Source organism: Chelmon rostratus, chromosome 10 (genome assembly GCF_017976325.1).
Source record: "Chelmon rostratus isolate fCheRos1 chromosome 10, fCheRos1.pri, whole genome shotgun sequence".
Lineage (NCBI taxonomy): Eukaryota > Metazoa > Chordata > Actinopteri > Chaetodontiformes > Chaetodontidae > Chelmon > Chelmon rostratus.
The window spans coordinates 4,976,754-4,990,215 of NC_055667.1; positions in this window are offsets into that span (position 1 = coordinate 4,976,754).

The window sequence follows — 13,462 nt, forward strand, 5'->3', positions numbered from 1 at the left end:
TCATCACTGTCTGTCTGTTTTTCTCGTTGCTGAGGGCTGAGGGAGATGTTTTCATGCTGATGATATGTCTCATCGCCTCAGTAAGACTTACAGTGAAGCTGCTGCTACAATGACGGGCCTCCATCTGAAAACCGACTATAATACTTACTCAGGATGAAAACAGTGTCATCAAGCTGCATGTCTGATCAGCAGGTGCAGGTGGACTGCTGCACACCTTTCTAGCCTGATGACTCAACATACAGTAGCATTCTTGTCCTGACTTCCTTATACTGCACTGTACCTTCTCTTTCTCTCATTCATACAGTGCCCCCTATTGGCCAGCGGTCCGCAGTGCTTTGCATAACGGTGGATTATGCAACTTCAGCGGTGGGGTGAGGCTGAGCGGGATGACATGGACACCTGTTTGACTGCAGCGCGGATTCATTATTTGATTTTAGAAGAGAAGGAGAAAAGCTGATAATGGGAGCAGATCGTGCACACATGTATTAACCACAGTAATGTGATTAAGTTTCTGTTAGTGGGATAACTGAGCAGAATCAGAATAATTATCATTGCTTGCAGGGGGGTGGTCTTATATGCATATGCAGCTCTCTGTTTGGACACATTGATCAGCAGCACTCACACTGAAAAGCCAAGCATAGTCCAAGTAGCCCTGCTCAACAGCGCTGTGGAAATTTACGTAAACAACACGGCAATGAAGGCTCTACTTTTCTTTTTACTTTCGCTTTTAGTCTTCTCATTTATTTATGGCTTTCTCCATCCCCTCCACCCTCCCCCTCTCCACTGTTGATGCATTTCCTCCTCCCTGTTTTCTCTGTCTCCATAACTCCATGCAAGTGACTCTGTCTTCTGCAATTTGCTGTTTCTGCACAACCTAAATAGCTTCTGTTCTGTTCTGTTCTTTTTGCTTTTTGCCTCTCTCCATCTCTCTCTATCAATCTCATGCATTTCAATGTTCAGTTCAACTGCATTTATCAGCACAGATTGACTACTGTGTTCATTTACTGAAAAATTTTTTTGCGCTTTGTGAATTAATTTAACGAGCAATGGTGCTTTATCAGTGCAGTTTAATGTAGCTGTTCATTTAATCTAGTATTGCTAAAAGCAATTTGTAGTGTGGTGTGACATTTGCAGTTCATTAAATAAGGCAGCCTGTCAAACAAATGTGTCTTCTAGCTCCATGAAGGAGCTTTTGGTTTTCAGGAGCTTTTCTGTGCTGTCCTTGTGAATTATATTACCTCTGTGTGCCTTTTAAAATCTGCCAATTTTGATTTTATTATTATTGGATTTTATATTTTTATAGTTGATGATCTCCACTAAATGAGTCTGATACCATGTGCATTCAATTGTACAGTTTACACAGAAATGTCACCAAATGGACAACCAGTTTTTAATTTTTGGTTTGCTACAGCTTTAGAGGTGGTGTGAAATAAAAAAAACAAAACAAAAAAAACAAAAAAACATAAGAGATGGTGAGAGGGGGAGCTTGAAATCGTCTTAAACACATGTGGGAGGGGGAGACGATCTTCTTGTAGCACAGTAAGAAATTACAGGGCCTCATGGACACATCTGGGTCCCAAAGCTCTCCTAACACGTAAATACACACATTGTAATGGTCGTCATGCTGCATTCACACCATGATGGGATGAACATTAGTGACAGGAAAGATTCCCATGGTTACAGCTTGTTACTGTCATCACACAGCTCAAGATGGTGACTGCAATTAAATGCAATCAGAGTCAGTTTGGAGCTTCACCTGTGTTGACCTCATATACACACTAGAGGGAGCCACTTACCATGTAGTACTACACTGACCTGCTCTCACTCATTCCTGAAGCAGGTTTTCAGCATGCAGCGTGTTCACGCTGGAAAATTATGCACCCTCAAAGATGTTCTGAGGCACAAAGAATCTGCCTGATTATTCAGCGTTCTGCTGATTGATACTACCGCGACACAATGCAGTTCATGAGAAACAAATGAGCAGCTCCCACTTACTGTGCAAGGGCTCAGAGCTTTCCTATTGTGAAGCTGGCAAAGAGCTCAAAGGCACTCTGGGTGACTTTTTTGAACCTTTCATGCGCACTTCAAGTATGAACACAACTCACCAGCCAGCACAATGTGCACTTTTTTCTCTCATAATAGTGTGATGGTGACATGGAGCAAACCATCTAGTTCATTAAACTGGGGATGGAATATGATGCTCACTTTGCTGGCCACAGAAATCTCTGTGCAGGCAACAGCTTTTCACTTTGCTTTTTCCCACTACAATGAATTTCACTCTACTTTTAGCTTGAATTCTGTGTTTATTGTTTCAAGGTTGCTCCTCTCATTCTCAAGTGTGTGTGTGTGTGTGTGTGTGTGTGTGTGTGTGTGTGTGTGTGTGTGCATGCGTGTGTGTGTGTGCAGTGCAGCAGAGAGGAAATCACGTGTCGACCGGGTTGCTCACTTATCAGCTCTGCCATATGCTGCTTTATGTAAAAACAGCGTCTTGTTGAGAGGCCTTATGTCAAATCTAATACAAGCAATAAACTGATAAACGTCCAGTGAGTCAGTTTTCTCCAAAAAGGTTCGTTTGCTTCAGCCTGAACTTCAACACAGTGAGCAGAAACAGACTGACCCCCCAACTGTTAACACTGCATCATGTTTACAGAGAGCAACACAGCAAGGCTGCAGGTGCATGTTGCTGTTCTGGTGTCAGCAGTATGCACTGAGGTACAGTTCTCCCGTGGTATTCTAGACCGTCCTCTCTGGTCTCTTGGTTTGTCAGGGTTTTCCAATCATTTCCTCTCCAGTTCTTTTCTTTTATTGTATTGTTTTGCTCTATTGCTTCTACTTCTTACCTCTTTCTGTTCTGTCTTCCTTCTCATTGTCAGCCGTCTGTTCTGTAGTATCTCCCTCGGTAAGGTTGGCTTACACTGGGAAAAGGACACTATATGTTCTGACCCAGCCTAAAACGAAGCAGCTTGGCAGACTCTTACACGCAACAGCAGTCTTGATCTGACATGATAAAAACATTAATGCTCTTGTAATAGTGAGCCAAAACAAACTTCTGCCTACCAACACAACCTTCCTCCTTCTTTAGGACATTGGGAACTGTGGCTGATGTCTGCAGAGCAGACCTCTTTAGACATGATTGCTCTGGCACAGATACTAAACTAATATAAATATATGTATTATATTATAAAACTCTTCAGCTGGCTGGACAATTTTCTTTGTCCAACGTAAAAAAAAGAGCTGATCACGAACAAATATGTTCAATTCAGTCAACAATGGAAAATAAACATATGAAAAAATTGTGTTCAATCTTGAAGATTTCTAAAAAAAATGCTAAAAAACAGTCAGTGGTGTTATCATGTTTGTTATCATGACTTCAATTATCTACAATTACCTTCTGTAATGTAATTGTAATTAATTTCCCTTCATTTTCAAAATATATTGCTTTCAGAGTCAACGTGCTTCATCATAAGATAAGAAAGCACACAATAAAACAGTGGCTCAGAGGCAAAAAGGTAACCGGCTTTGAACTTCTCATTTCTGTCAGCCTCACAGTTGCAGTGCAGTTTAAAGCCAGCACCCTTTAATCAGGTTGCTGTGAAAATAACCCTAATAATTCCAACCTTTTCCTCCCTGCCTTCATCACAGATTTCAGCCAGCCCGCTCTGCTGCAGGATCGCTGCCCAAACAGAATGCTGACACGGGCCGAATCGTTCCCGTCACACACATTACAGTAATTAACTCTGCATTCAGAGGATGAAAGAGGTGGTGCAACTCTTTTTGAGGCGTAGCGACTTTAAGAAAAATTAGGCGATGACTGTTCTCTCTGTTGCACTCAGCTTTTTGGGTATCGGGCTGCAAATGCTATATCAGAAATGTAAATTCAGTTCTTTAGCTTTAAGTTAAATAAATTATTCATTTCATGTTCAAGTTAACATTCAGATGAGTTGAAAGGGCTGTTTGACTCTTTTTGTCAGGACTTCAATGGTGCAAAAAGTGACTGGGAAGAAAGGGAATTAATAAAAGGAGGAACAGAGGTGAGCATCGCCTCTCCTCATGCTCCCTGTGGTGTATTATTATTCATTATTTTGGTAAATAATTGCATTACGCTCTCTGCATTTATGAAGCAGTCACATAGAAGACAAATCACATTTAACAGTGCACATATTTCTTCCCCCCCTCAATGATTTTGATTTGGAATAAAAGCTTTGATCCATTTCTCCACAGACGGGCGAAGGAAACAAGAAAAACAACCAGCAGCCTTTTCTGTTATTTCCTTCTCATCTCTTTGACTCGCTCCAAGGCACTCCGAGGTACAAACAAACCAGAGCCCCGACTCTCTCTCTTAAAGCTTCATTTAAAAAACCTGACATGTGTTGTGTGAAAGGCAAACAAACACTCAGTCCACTTGTCCTGTTGGTGACAATCATCACGGGGAAATAAATGTGTTTCTCGTGGTTCTGGGGATTTAAGTGCTTAATGGGTGCACTCTATGTTTGAGTGAAATATTTCAAATACATGACATGCTGACTTTCATTGCATGGCCTTTTGGAATAAAGGAAAAATCTTTGCTTGTAGCTCTTCTGAGAGAGATGGGAAGGCATAGGTTACTCATCCAGTGATTACACTTATGTGTATACAGTTAATTCACTTGACAAACAGTAGAATGAAACTGTGGTCTAACAATGATGACGAAACATTGAATCCATGACTACTTTCTATCTTGCCATCTTTCTTTTGTTTTCAGGCTAATGTAGTCCGATGGGATGTAAACATTAAGGTAAAATATTTTAAGCATCTATGACACTGGCTGCTCACTTTGGCCATACATTTGAGCAAAGGAAGATTACACAATTGCTATCATAAATGAATATTAGCAAATTTATACAATATCAGTAACATTCAAACTTTGGCCATCACAGGGCTAACCTTGAACTAAAAATATAAATGTCAGTAACGTTAGCTGGTTACTTACCTCACAGCCATTATGACACTACAACACACTGAAAAAAGTTCGGTATCAGTCATAACTTTGGACAGCAGAAATGCAATCGTAAAAATTAGATGGTCTCAGAACAGCTTGAGTGGAGGTGAGGGGGGATGCCATCTCCCTTGTTGGCAAAATGACCAAAATGCATCCCCCCTTGTCAACCTGCCACCCCCCCTCTCCATCCCCTGCTAGCAGAGAGAGACACACTCCTGCCTGTAGTATTCCTATAATATTCCTGTAGTATTCCTATAATATTCCTGTAGTATTCCTATAATATTCCTGTTATATTCCTATGATCATTCTGCAGAAAATACACACAGAAAATACACAACCAGACCAAGACACTTCTGTCACCATCTCCTGATAAAACAAGTCACCTACTGGTTCTTAGCAACATTACGTGCTATTACTTACCATGGAAAGGCGAGTGTCACCTAAAATGGTCAGTCAGTAGCGTCAATATTAGCTGCTCACTTTGTTCATCACAAGGCTGAAGTTAATCTAGAATAAGACAGAAATAACAGCTGTGAACAAGGTCAGCGCAAAGCTAATGTTCACCTGAAAGTGATCAATTATATCATTAGCTGCTAATGTTGGCTAACTTAAGCTAACTTAAAATTGTACATAATGTCAACTGCAAGTCTACACTCACTCGAATAACTCTGCTTTTAGCCTCTTTCATGAAAGACATTCCAACGTCAATGTAGGAAAAGCACAGGTTTGATAGAAATCAGTTTCAAGGTCCTGGTATTGTGCATGCCAGGTCACGGTGACAGTGGCCTGCTGGGACACTTGAATAGATCTGAGACATTGTTAATGTTAACAGCAAAACTTGTGCTTTTTCTACCACGAGTGGAAATGCTGTGAAAAAGGCTCAGAGGCAGTTGACCTGTGGCCTGTGCGAGTGATGGTGGATCAAAACTCCAGCCTTGGTGTTTGCAAAACACAGGGGAGAAAGGATGACAGAAAGAAAGAAAGAAAGAAAGAAAGCAGAAGGAAGAAGGGAAGAGATGAAGCACATGACACAACAGACACAAAAATAGCCATTCTCCACACTTACCATGAAACAGCAAGAAAAAAAACCCTCCAACAACCCCCCCTCACTGACAGCTTCATTTTAATTAATTTCACACTCAGAAACACTGAAAAGACTTTCTTATGATATTGGCTGAGTCTGGTTTTGGGGGAAGCAGAAATGACTTCCTCATGTGACTCCTTTGTGATGCAGAGAGAGAAATTGATTAAAAGAGGAATAAGGTGGAGTAGTCGACTAATTTTGGGGGACGTGTGAAGGACAGTTGTTAGTGTTTCGTAGTGTTTTAACCAGTCAGCGGGATATTAAAAATGCTATTAGTGCCTCTTTCCTGACTTGTTGGGGGAGAAGAGGTGAAGTCATAGGAAGGGCACACACCGTGGAAGGAGATAAATGACAAGGGCAGCCTCCTCTGTTGGTACCTCAGGACTTGGGCAGTGAAAGTGCTGATTGAGGTCTACCCCGCCTATCAATCATTCAATCAACCGTTCACGGCTGACCAATAGGGTGTCCCTGCCCCGGCCTGTTGCTCGGAGCGAAGTGGAGTGCTGGCACGTTGCTCATTTTAATCTCCTTAAGTATTCGCCCCCACAGTAGCGTCAATGAGTCAGTCTGTCAGCGTGATCGATTCCGGAGTTGCAGGTTTCCCGAGCAGCCGGGACTCTCTGCTGGAGCGCTGGGCGAGAAGCCGGATGCTGGATCCCACAATTCATCAGCCACTTCATGAGAGCAGATTGAAAATAGACCACTTGGAGTCCTGCCATTACAGTCTGGTGCTGCAGAAATGACAAATGCTGGTGGTTATTTTATGGCCTCCCAAGGCCAGTTTCTAGCTTTGCTTTGCTCACTGTAGCCTGCCAAGACTCAACAGGCATTTGCTTTGTTTACAGCCAGAGGGCCAAAATAATTGGACAGGTGATCAGAGTCTTTGACCAATCAGATTGAGACTGCATTAAATAAGATGTCACATTCAAAGACCTTTCATTACTCCTACACATCTTATATTTTATTCTTAAAGGGTCAGTCCAAAATTAAATGCCCAGAAAAAGTCCTCTTACCACAGAGGGACAGTGTCACTTCATCTGCTGGTTTTATGATCTCAGAAGTCAGGATTTCTATTCAAAGCATTAAAGAAAATGATGAAAAACTCAGCAGCAAAATCAATTCACAGAAACATTGTTCAAGTTATGATGAAGGGAATATGAGCAAGAATATCCACTTGCTAGCTCTGAAAGTTTAATGCTGCTAGATTTAGAACAGTAGAACAGTGTGGTCTGTACCATACGTGATGCAGGGGACTACAGCACCTGTCCTGACAACAGGGAAGCAGTAAACGTATTAATTCTCACTGACCTTCGAGTAGAAACACTTCACATATTTTTTGCAACCATACATACACAGATCACAATCAACCTAGATAACACACCTAATTTACCCCCCTCTCCGTACTTGGACTATCCCAGCGACATCACTGATGATGTCACCCAGTGTGTGAAAATAGGAAGTGTTCAGGTACCCCTCCCCTCCTTCCTCTTGTCCCAGGAGCACATGGTGCATATGGTAAATAGCAAAGAAAGAAAATATTAGCCGATGGAACACAGAACTGAACCAATAAACTACAACTAAACTTAACAACACTTGTCCATGTTTTACTTTAAATATGAAACTGTTTGCGAACAAGTTCACATATCAACTCTTAGAGGTGATGATATGTCGTTGTTGTGTTTACAGCTTGTTTCTGCAGCCCACAAGTGGCCATAAAATCGGCTGACACAGATTTAAAACTCAAGCGGGTGAACAACCCAATTGCCATAAATGTTGCCCCTGAACGTTCCTGCAAACCACAGATATGTTGTAGCTTTTTTTCCTCCACATCCTTTATGTGAAACCACTTGATTAGAATCAGAATTAGATGATGTCTTGGCCTAAAATAACCAGTTTAGTCGCCACAAACATGGCTGGAAAATGTCCTGACCTCTGGTGTGCAGAGATGCTTGATGCCAACATCTTATTGTGGAGACTGGGCTGGTGTGAGAGCTCTGAAGCAAGCTGACTTTTGTGCTTAGACTCTCTCCACAGTATCCTGCTCCCAATGGACAGGAAAGCATACCCAGTCTCAAATGTCCAAGGCACCTGCCATAATCTACAGATCTGTCAAACAGACTGAGGATGAGAAATGGCTCTGGACCTTTGACTCACACCAGCCCCCCGACATCCATCTGCATGACTGCTTTTGTGATTTATGTGCTTTTAAAATCACAAATCTGTCACATTTTACAACTATTACGCGCATTGCGAAGCCGGCTAAGCACCTATAGTCATGTTTGTGCTTTTTCAACACTGCATTGCCACCCGACGAATATGAAAACAAAAAATGCAGTTCGACAGCACCGGCGTCATCAATCAGCAGGTAACATTTGTCAGCGGCTCTCAGTAGCTCAGAGGAGGGAGAGTGCTCGGTAGATGCCCGTGCTGGTACAAAGCCAGCGTCTGCTGAAGTTTGGCACTTAGCTGGCTTGTCTCTGGGGAGTGCTCTGTTTCCATTTGCATTGCTTTGAATGGATTCAGCATTGTTACATTTGAGTGCCTCTTTAACTCCGTAATGTCGCGCTGCAGAGCTTTGTTCTCTCCCATCAAGGCCTTCAGAATGATTTTTTCGTCGGTTTTCTTCTCTCTTCGAGCTGGTGTCTGCTCACGGATGTCTGTGATATGTTATCCAAGGAGGGCTGAACCAGGCTGTAGAGACTTGAAAGCAACACCTGGGGTGTTAATGACAATGTGAATGTTAAACCTTGCAGGAATGGATGAAGAGGGAGGGTTGTAGGTGGGTAGTAGTGTTATAGCCCCCCTCCTCTGTGGAGATTTCTCTATTATGTAAATGGCCTCCTTCACTCCTCTTTCAAACCATCTGTCCAAAATATGTACGTTGTTGTCCTTGAATGAGTGCCTCTTATCTTTCAGGTGTAGGTGGACTGCTGAGGCTTGACCTGAAGAGTTGGCCCTCCTGTGTTGAACCAGGGCTTTTTAGTACCCCCATATATAAACCCACAACATGTCCTTTCCCCACTTCCCATGACTGTTGTTACCTCGATAACAGCCCCACAGAGGTTAAATACATGAGACTCTCCATCAGTTAGTCAGAACTGAAGAGGCCAAAATGTTTCTACTGCCAGGTCCAGTTCCCTTGATCCAGCCCTCCTCGGACACCTGTGACCTGGATGACAGACGTTATGTTTCAGGCAGGTGTCTGTATTGCCACTGTTGTGTCATCGGTGCTGCTTCTGCTCTGTCGTAGGTTTCATGGTTCAGCATTTTACGTTTAATTCAAGTTTCATATGTTGTGTCTGCAGGTCTTTGGGCTGACGTGTACATGTGGAATTCCTTATGCCTTCAAGTGCAGTTGTGTCTATTGTGATCCAGAGGAGAGTCAGTTTCAACAACCCACAATACGTACTCATGAATTTGTGGGTGGGAATTTTGTGGAAGCACCAAATTCACAGCTTGTGACTTATGGCTGGTTTTAAAAAAATGCTGCGCCCACAGACTTTTTAAATTCTTTCCTTTTGTTTATTTTTTGTTCCTGGTGCTACCTTGTTGAAGGGTAAATCACTTGACATTTATTGGAATGTGAACAAGATGGTGCCTGTTTTTAGCCCTGGACTAACAAAGTGTGACCCGAGAGAAAGAACTGGTCTAAAGTGAAAATGATCAGCATTATTTTTTTAAATTCGAAAGCTCAAAGAAGCTTAGAGGAGAATTGTTTGTCTGTCTTTTGCAGCTTTCTGCAGCACCACTTTATCTCTATACGCTGAGAGAGTTGCTGCACAGTATACATGCAGCGCTGAAGTTAGCTGGCAGGGTTTAGTCCTCTCTATAAAGTCTGGCCTCAGAGGGAGACTCCTGGCACTGGAACAGAGAGTGGACTTTTTCCCAGTGGCTGAGGGTGGGACGCTCTGCTCAGAGGCTGTTATCTGGCTGACTTTGTTGTTGCATTTAATACCATTTTCGTGCTTGTTTTTCTCAAATTCTCCCTCTTAAATACGCTTTTCTTATAGTCAACTATTTGCTGCTGTTGGTGTTAATGTGGTTTTTGTCTTTGCTGCTGTGGCTGTAGCTGCTGCTGATACTGATGCTGAGCGGTCAAAGAAAATATGAGCTAAGTAACCATCTTTCCTGACCTGCAGGTTGGTCATATGTCACGTTTGAATTTGAAGAACTGAAGAGAAAACATTTCAGCTGCCCACGGCCGGTGCAAATGAAGAAAGCTCAGCTATCGAAGTCCCACTGCTTTGCACAAAAAGGATGCTGCTGACTGTCGTTTGCCTTTCTATGTAGCTTTTTCTTTACCCGAGTTGTTCTATTTAGCCGCTAGAGTTGCTTCAAGTGCTGCTCTGCAGTGATGAACAGGGTGGCAGACAGGCCCACATCAGCCCGACAGGAAGCCTCAGGCCAAAAATGAGCTGGTGGCCTGCATTGGCCCCCTTCATTTTGAAATTGTGGACCATGTAAGTTTTGACTCAGGCAGGGAAGCAGTTTCCTCTCTGGACACAGAGGTTATTTCGGTGATATTATTTGTAGTTAGGGAACTTTTTTTAAAGGATGATTCAATTTTTTTTTTGTAGATAAAGGTAGGTCAATGTGATTCTGTTAATACAAAATAGATCTATTGAGGTAAAAAATGGAGAGAAATTTAGTTTTGATCAGAATTGCAAGATAAAATGCTGAACAATTAAATTAGGTGTGAAATGTATACATATACATTCTCTAGTCCTGAACATATCTAGATACAGATTAGATTAAATTAGATAAAACTTTATTAATCTCACAATTGAGAAATTCAGAAACTCTTCAGAACATACCAGGGGGCAAACAGCAAATGGAGGTGCTAATAAGAACAATAAAGGTGCAAATAAAAACAAACGGAGCAATAAATTAAAAATTGTGCAAACCACAAAAAGAATTTCAAAAATGTAAAAAAGAAAAAAGAAAATAAGGTATCCTATGTACAGTAAGTTTAAGAAAAAAAAATAGAGTGTCTAGAGAGTGTCTTTTCCCCAGCAGTAGTGGATTTGGATGTTTGGATGTTTGTAATCAGAGAGGAACAGAGGTTATTGCACATAATAACTATAAGTTGGAGTTGTACAGCCTGACAGCAGTGGGAATGAATGACCTGCGGTAGTGCTCCTTCCTGCATTGAGGGTGTCTCAGTCGGCCACCCAACCAGTTGATCCAGTGATGTAGTTGTGCTCGTTCCCAAAGTTTTTCAATTGATCAGATGACCACAAACCAACACATAATGAATGTGGGTCCTCTGGGGGCCCGTGAGGGTCTGTGGCTCTGGGCCAGTTCCCTACCTCCTCAGTAATCCAGCCTTGGTGGTAGATCATAACATTCATATGCCATTTATTTTCTATTAAATTAATGCAGATGGTTTATTAGAAAATGGGAGGAAAAGTGCGACTGACACAATGTTAAACATGTTTGTGTGCCTGATCCAGACCTGCAGGCTGCAGTGAAGGATAATCACTTGTTGGCCGAAACATGTTGCTGCACACTTTTGTCACATCCTGCTCCATAACAAACAAACAGATGGGTCTAATAACATAACCCAAAGTTAATTATGCTCTCTTAGTAACAATTGTCATGATCTGTGCTTGGCATGCCTGTTTTTTGTTTCTCCTTTTGTGTTGTCATAGTCTGTTTTTGTCACATCCTGTTTTATTTTGAAGGTTCACGTTATGTTTCTTCTTTTACTTAACTTCCTGTGTTTTCCCGCCCTTGTAATTGTCTGATTTGTTTCACCTGTGTGTCATTAGTTGTCCTCCCTTGTGTATTTAAGTCTGTGTCTTCCCCCCAGTCTTTGCCAGGTCATTGTCTGTGAATCCTTGCCCTATGCCACTAGTGAGTGTTTTTCCTTGTGTTGTCTTTGTTCATGTCCATGCCACGTTTCAAGTAAGTGTTTGTCCACTGTCTTTTAGTGTTGTCTATGTTCCCTAGCCATGCTCAAGTAAGTGTTTCCTAATGTTGTCTTTGTCCATAACCATGCCATGTCTCATGTGTTTTTTCATGGTCCCTAATATGTCTCATGTAAATGTTCGTCCTGCATCCTCTAGTATTGTCTATATTCCCACGCCAAGCTCCATGTAAATGTTTCTTTTGTTTTTAGTTTTTAGCCACGCCACGATCCTTGTTTTTTTTTTTTTTTCTTGTTGTCTTTGTCCATGAACCACGCCATGTTCCTTGTCAGTGTTTTGTTCTGTGTTCTCTGTCTAAGAAAAAACACTCCCTCAGTTTTGGATTTGGTTTTCCTTTGGACTTTAGTTAGATTCAAACCTGCCTTTTCGTTATATTTAGTAAAATTTGTTAAAATTGAACCAGTACCCCCTCGTGTTTGCATCTGGGTTCAAACCTTGTTCCCCTGAAAACCCAACTTCCTGACAACAACGAGGTGATTGTACATCACATACTCAGAATTCTCCTACTTGACCAAAGTAAATACTTTGTCATATCAAATGTGCTGAACAGTTTTTTTTCATATCTAAATACTGAAACAGATTTTCATCCATCGTAGTATTTGAATTTGTCTCAGAGCTCACGTTTCTCGCACAAACTAAATTCTTACAATCCACGCAAAGCCTTCAGTAGCTTATTCACATGTACTCAAACTGTCAAACTGAACAAATAAACGCGTTTTGGGAGCTTTAATGCGCATCTGAGCAGAAAGCGAGCAGCCAGCAGGTGCGTAACACCAGGGACAGTTTTCACACACGTGACGCGCCGGTGCAGTCGATCCTGGCGCCGCTGCGCGTTCACGTCACTCCTCATGCCCCTCTTGAAGTGAGAAAGTGTCGTGTGGACGCGCACGCACGCCAGCTCCCTCCCTCTCTTCCTCCGCTCTCCAGCACGGGCAGCCACGCAGCGCCGTGCCCGCGCCTCGGGTTGCGCACTGGAAATCCAATCATTTGATCGTGGGAATAGTTCTGGTTCAAATACAAACATAACTGCAGATAAAACTGGATAGACGGTAATGCTCATGTCCACATTTCTGGGAAATCGGCATTATTTTGAGACAAACATGATGAAAATCCACTCACATAATGTATTGATCTTCTGTTCCTAACGTCCGTTTATCTCCTGGCTGATTGGTGATTTGGTTGAACTTTATTACTCCATTCAGGGATGAGGAGCCTAAAGTCAGTTCACCAATTTTTATATTTTTGTATGATGAGCATAAATCTGAATGGAATGAATTGATGGAGGAAATTACATTAAATAAAAACAAACTCGTGCCATTTGTGAGCAGAGAGGAGGTATTGATCAGGTATAAAACAGCCTGAATCCCCCCCTCAGAAATGCAATAGAAATTTTTGCCAGTGTGTGTTTTCCTTATGATGGCCGCCAGCTGGGGGTCAGAGTGAACCCTTCTTTTTTCATTTATCTCCGCA